Raw genomic sequence first — 6,000 nt, 5'->3', positions numbered from 1 at the left:
CGTGTTCTTAAAGGATAGATGCTTATTAGTATTCTCAACTCATTGATGTTTGTTTTACTTCCTGTTAATGTTATGTGAATAAATGGGGAAAATATGTGAGTTTTAGGTTTAGTCCCCTCAAAAATAATTATTACTGTAGTGGTGATTTTTTTTGGAATCTCTCACTACAAAATGACACCCCCTTTTGCAACGCATATATGTGTTGCTAAAACACCATATAAAGCGTTGGCAAGGTTATCTATAGCAACGCATGTATTATGTGTTGCAAGAGTCTATTGCTACACATATATATGTGTTGGTAAGTGGTGATAATAAGCGTTGCAAACTAGCAACGGATATTTTAAAGCCACTCCAACACATATGTATGCGTTGCAAGCAGAATTCCGGTCAGTAAATGATGTGTAAATTTCAGTTTTTTGTTGGACTTATTATTCTTTATGGATATATAAACAATAAAAAAACAAATTGCAATTAATTAAAGCTATGAACCAATTTCATTCAAAATTTAATACATTATATTGTGCATACATCAATACGACGCAATTGTTCATACACTACAGCCAGCTGGAACCATGATGACACGTTTTCCCAATACAATAAAAATGAAATGACCGATATACTGGCATACTGCTGTCAACTACTGTTTAACTTTTCAAGATCTGACGCACTTCTTTGAGTACCCATTTGCACGCTGCAGCTTTATCCTTTGAATCATGGCGTGATGTGTTGACAAAATCATCTTTAAAAATTGATTTGCTTATTATCTGTGAGCAAAAATAAAAGGTAATAAGAACAACATAGCACTGCATATATGTTTGTAGATTGCAGATATAAGAAAGCCGTTTCTACATTACATTTGAATTGTAAATAATATTTCCACTCTAATTGTCTGATTCAAACATAAATGAAGGAGGTTCTCGCACCTTTCTCTGGATTTCAAAATACATGACGCATCTTCTTAAAGCTGCCACTGCCAATCTCATCTGCCAAAAACACCTGAAACTGAATATCCATCAAACCTTAAGCATCTATCAGCCTCTTACATATTTTCATAAATTCCGAAATAAATATGATATGGAAAATATTAGTGCAAAATAAAATTCCTATATCTCCGAGAAAAAATTGAACATGGTAGGCGTGATTAAAATTTGAACATATTGGTAAAACATTTTTACGAACAGGTTTTCTGTGAGCAGATTATTGAAATGATAAATAACTGAATCAGAAGGGGATCGGAGGCAGGATGTGACCTTGTAGATAAGGGGAATAGCGTCTGGTTATTGACGAAAACGACATAGAAATTGTTGCTACAACCTGAGGAAGCAAAAAACATATTAACTTATCCCTTGGTAAATTGAGCGGACGAGAGAGGTAAATACCTCAGGGATGCTCGTGCTTGAGGAGAGATGCAGCCATGCAAGTCTGAGTCACGTATACACACATTAGAGAGAATCGCAGATCGAGGGTAACAGAACCATTGACCAAATATTGATTTGCACATACAGGAGAACATCGATACTAACCTCTATTAGATCCTTCCACCACCGCTTGCCAAATCTTCAATGCCGAGGGACGGGACGAAGATGCCGTCGAAGACAGGAGGCCAGGAGGGTCTCGGTTGATCCTCGAGTGCGGCGGCTGCCGCGGTGGAGCGGTGATTATGAATCCCTAATCTCCTGCGCGGGCAGTTATTGGCCGCTGGGTGTGGACTCGTGGGCCAAGTGGGTGAAGTTATATTTCAGTCAAACGAGATGGTGGCCTGGTGGGCGCGGGGGGATGCGGGTCAGGCTGCAATGGATCCGGTTTGCGTTGCCAGGCATGTGTTGGGACAGGGGGGTTCGTGTAGTAGTGTCTTTTTGAAAGAAATATTCTCAGAAGTTAAAATTCTATTTGTTAACACTATGGCACCTCATGACGTAATGCATGCACCTCTGGATTGATTAGAAACAAAATTGTACAATGTGGTATATTTCCATTTGTGCACCTAAAATAATGCAATGATGATTTTTCATGTCTTCCCATCCACATTTCGCTCTTCTATTATACCACAGATTAGATACTTCATTCCATTATATTGACCATGGTACCGTTTTTCTTGGGTAGAATGCGACATCTCTCTCTTGTATTTTCTTAGGAACCACAATTCCTAGTTAGGGGTAAACATGGAGTGAGCATTCCTTTATAGTTCGAATTAACTACTTAGTTTCTTAATAATTTAATAATAATCAAACATAAAAATAGTTAATTAAGTTCAACAGATTAATGGATCAATCTATGCGAGCCCTACTCATCAATTAGGCACTATGATAAATTAAAGTTCATTGCCAACCCATGAGAAGATATGCACCTATGCTTACAGCAATAAACTCCTCATTCTAGACCTGAATCAAGTGGAAGTGGGAAGATAGAAGCCGGATTGAAAATAAATAGATGGATGCATGCTCTGTAGAGGCAAAGTCCAACTGGAGTTAGACATGTCACCTAGCTATCGTCGTGTGGAATTCTACCATTGCGTGGACCAACATATGGTTGTGCATAACTTCAACTAGACTCCTCCATACAATAGAATGTCTAGCTACCTCTTTGATTTTCAGTCTGATTGTATCCCCCTACATTGACCTAGTTTGGTTTCCAAGTGATACATTTGCTAGCATGACATTGGTACCGTATAGACCTACTCATCTAGCTTTGCCTCGTATTGTAAGTTCCTAAAACCTACAAAAAAGCAATCCCAAAGAGATGGTGTTATTGGTGAGCTAGAATGGATCCATGGTTTATTCCATGCCATCCCAACTTAAGGTATATTCACTAAGCCCATTGTCAATTTACAAAGTCGTATTGAAAATAAACAGATGGATGATTTGTTGTTACAGAGGAAGAGTCCAGTTGGAGTGATACTAAACCACCCCATGCATGTTCCATGTACAGTTGCATGCGATATAGCTCGGTGGCGTGTCTGAATTGTAACCACACTCTTGGATACCTCCCATGGGCTTCACCTCCTTGAGCATAGCTACAACTTAGACATGCCACCTAGCTATATCGTGTGCAACTCTACCATGGAGCAACATGTGGTTTTGTAACTTTGACTAGACTTTGTCGTACAATAGAATGTCTACCTATTTGATTTTTAGTCTACTACTTGTTGCATCGATCTCGCTTTTACCTTGTGGTGGTGTTCTTGAATGATATGTTTGCTGGAGTGACATTAATCATTGGTGTAGACCTACTCATCAGGCGTTGACTCATAGTGAAAGTGCCTGGATCCTAGAACAAAAAAAAGCCCAAATGATAGTACTATTAGTGAGTGCTACCATCCCAATTCAAGGCACATTCATTAATAAGTCCATTAGCAGTTTTCCACAAGTAAATGTGCACCTATGTTATAGCTAAATGTAGATTGAAAATGACATAGATGGATATTATGTGGTATGGAGGAAGGGTCTAGCCAGAGTGGGACTCAACCATCAATTACTCAATGGCACAGTTGCACGCGATATAGCTCGGTGGCGTGTCTGAACTGTAGTGATACTTTAGGATACCTACCATGGGGTTCACGTCTTGAGCATAGCCACAATTCAGACATGCCACCTAGCCATGTCGTTTGCAACTCTACCACAGAGCAACAGATAGTTTCTTGTAACTTTGACTAGACTCCGATCCACTGCGTGAAACAAAATATCTACCTATTTGACTTTTAGTCTGCTCATATCTCCCTACTTTGACCTAGTCTGGTTCTAAAATATATGAAATGTTTGTTAGTATGACATATTGACATTAGTGTAGACCTACTACTACTATAACTCATTTAGCGTTGACTCATAGTGAAAGACTGAAAGTGCCTGGAGCCTTGAGAAAAATAAATCAAGCCAAAGAGAATGTGCTAGCAATGAGCTACAAGGAATCCATGGAGTGATTCATGCCATCCAAATTCAAAGCACATTATTAACTAAGTGCTTTGCCAATTTTCCACGAGTTAATGTGCAGCTATGACACGACCAAAGCAAGATTGAAAATAAAATAAATGAATGTTCTGTTGTTATGGAGTAGTAGTCTAGTTGGAGTGAAACTCAACCACCCGGTACTCAATGGCACGGTAGCACGCGATATAGCTCGGTGGCGTGTCTGAACTATAGCGATACTCTTGGATACATACCATGGGCTTTACCTCCTTGAGCATAGCTACAATTCAGACATGCCACCAAGCTATATCGTGTGCAACTCTACTACGGAGCAACAGGTGGTTGTTGTTTGTAACTTCATCTACACTCTGCTGTCATACAATAGAATGTCTACCCATTTTATTTTTAGTTTGTTTGTATAATTGTATCTCCGCACTTCAATTTGAAGTAGTTTGGTTCTCGAATGATATGGTGTAGGCCTAGCCAGCTACTTGTCAAGCATTGACTAATAGTTAAACTTCTAATTAGTTCTAAGTGGACGAGAATTTTCCATCCATTTTCATCCCTAATCAAGATACTGTACTACTCCCTCTTCTCAAATTTGCCTACTACAATTGTACAATGATCATTCTCTCCCTAGTTATTTCTTCTTGGCTTTCTTCTTCTTCTCAACCGTAAGGTGGATGGTTAAAAATTTACATTGAGAAAAGTTTGTCCAAATTAGGGACCTGTAAGATTCAAGGTTTGTCTGTTTGTGAGCTCCAATGTGTTATTCAAATGGAATTAACAACCCAGATGGTTCAGTATAGTAGTGATTTGTCTGGACTTTCAGTTTATATTATATAGCTACTCAAATTCTTTTAATTACAACCCAGAGTGAAAGAATGAACATCATCTCTCCTTTATTTTACACCTGCTTTTGCTTTCAGCTTTTCCTGTTTCCAAGTTCTCTTTGGGTATCGTGGAAGAAGCTGGAACTGACAAAAGCAATCCAGTCCAGTGTTACAATTACAGTAGGCTTTCAACTTGGTAACCGTATCGGATTCGTTCTATGAACACATTGCAAAAGTTGTGCATGGCTGTCAGGAGTTGTTTGGTTTCAGGGGCTAAATTTTAGACTATGTCACATCAAAGAGAATTTTGATATTTATTAGTATTAAATAAAGTCTGATTACAAAACTAACTGCAGAACCCTGGGGCTAAACTGCGAGATGAATCTAATGAGGTATATAAATACATAATTAGCAGATGGTTAATGTAGCATCACTGTAGCAAATCATGAATTAATTAGGTTCATTAGATTCGTCTCGCAAATTAGCACCCATCTGTCAAAAAGATTTTTTAGAGAAATTTTATTTGATACTTCTAAATGGTAAGATTCTTTTTGATGTGACAGGGGCTAAAAAACCTGATGGAAACAAACAGAATCTCATCAATAACTCAAGTATGGTACAGTAACTAGTTTTTAGCCGTTGAACAAAGCTTGTGGTTTTGTAGTAGAGAACAAAAGTGACCGTGCCCGAATTCTCTTTGGAATCCGAGGCCTAGACACGGCATCATCATTGATCAGAATTCACACTGTCCTGTCATTATCATTGATCAAAATTTTCACCCTGTCCTAACCATGATCTCAAATCTCCTTTCATCCCTTTGTAAGGACAAGAAGGATAGGTTTGGTGCAGCGGTAGAGCCTACTGTTTGTAACAGAAAGTCTCGGGTTCCGACCCCAACCTCCACTACCGGATTTCGAGCGTTCACCGTGTGTCTAAAGCACACGAAGAAGTGGCCCTAGCACACGGAGAAAACGTCACCGAGCGTGGCCCACAGCGAACAACCGACGGCAGCCACGGACACGGCATAAAGCCGAGTTTGCCGTGTGCCTCATTTTCGCCGTGTGTTTGGCGGCCGGCGCACAGTAAAAACTCTTTTCGCCGTGTGCCTGTGGATTTGCACACAAAAATAAGGCACACGGCGAACTATCTATTTCCGGTAGTGCTCTACGCATCACCGATGCCTGCCTCGGCGACCACGCCCCGCCCAGCTGCAAGCTCAGCTCCGCCGCGTGGCGAATGGCACCGCGAGACGGCACATCAATGGT

The 6,000-nt window shown here is 39.9% G+C and overlaps 1 long non-coding RNA gene across 1 annotated transcript; it reads right to left on the bottom strand.

Moving 5' to 3' along the window:
- Positions 1–526: 526 nt before the first annotated feature.
- LOC120686837 lies at positions 527–1,803 on the bottom strand. Its single transcript, XR_005680402.1, has 5 exons — positions 1,524–1,803; positions 1,380–1,422; positions 1,251–1,314; positions 924–1,002; positions 527–764 (listed from the first exon to the last, which is right to left on the bottom strand). It is a non-coding gene; the product is annotated as an uncharacterized LOC120686837 (long non-coding RNA).
- Positions 1,804–6,000: the final 4,197 nt, after the last annotated feature.

The sequence above is a fragment of the Panicum virgatum genome, chromosome 8N, assembly GCF_016808335.1.
Source record: "Panicum virgatum strain AP13 chromosome 8N, P.virgatum_v5, whole genome shotgun sequence".
Classification (NCBI taxonomy): Eukaryota; Viridiplantae; Streptophyta; class Magnoliopsida; order Poales; family Poaceae; genus Panicum; species Panicum virgatum.
The sequence above is the reverse complement of the archived record's forward strand: the minus strand, read 5'-3'. Positions and strand labels throughout refer to the sequence as shown.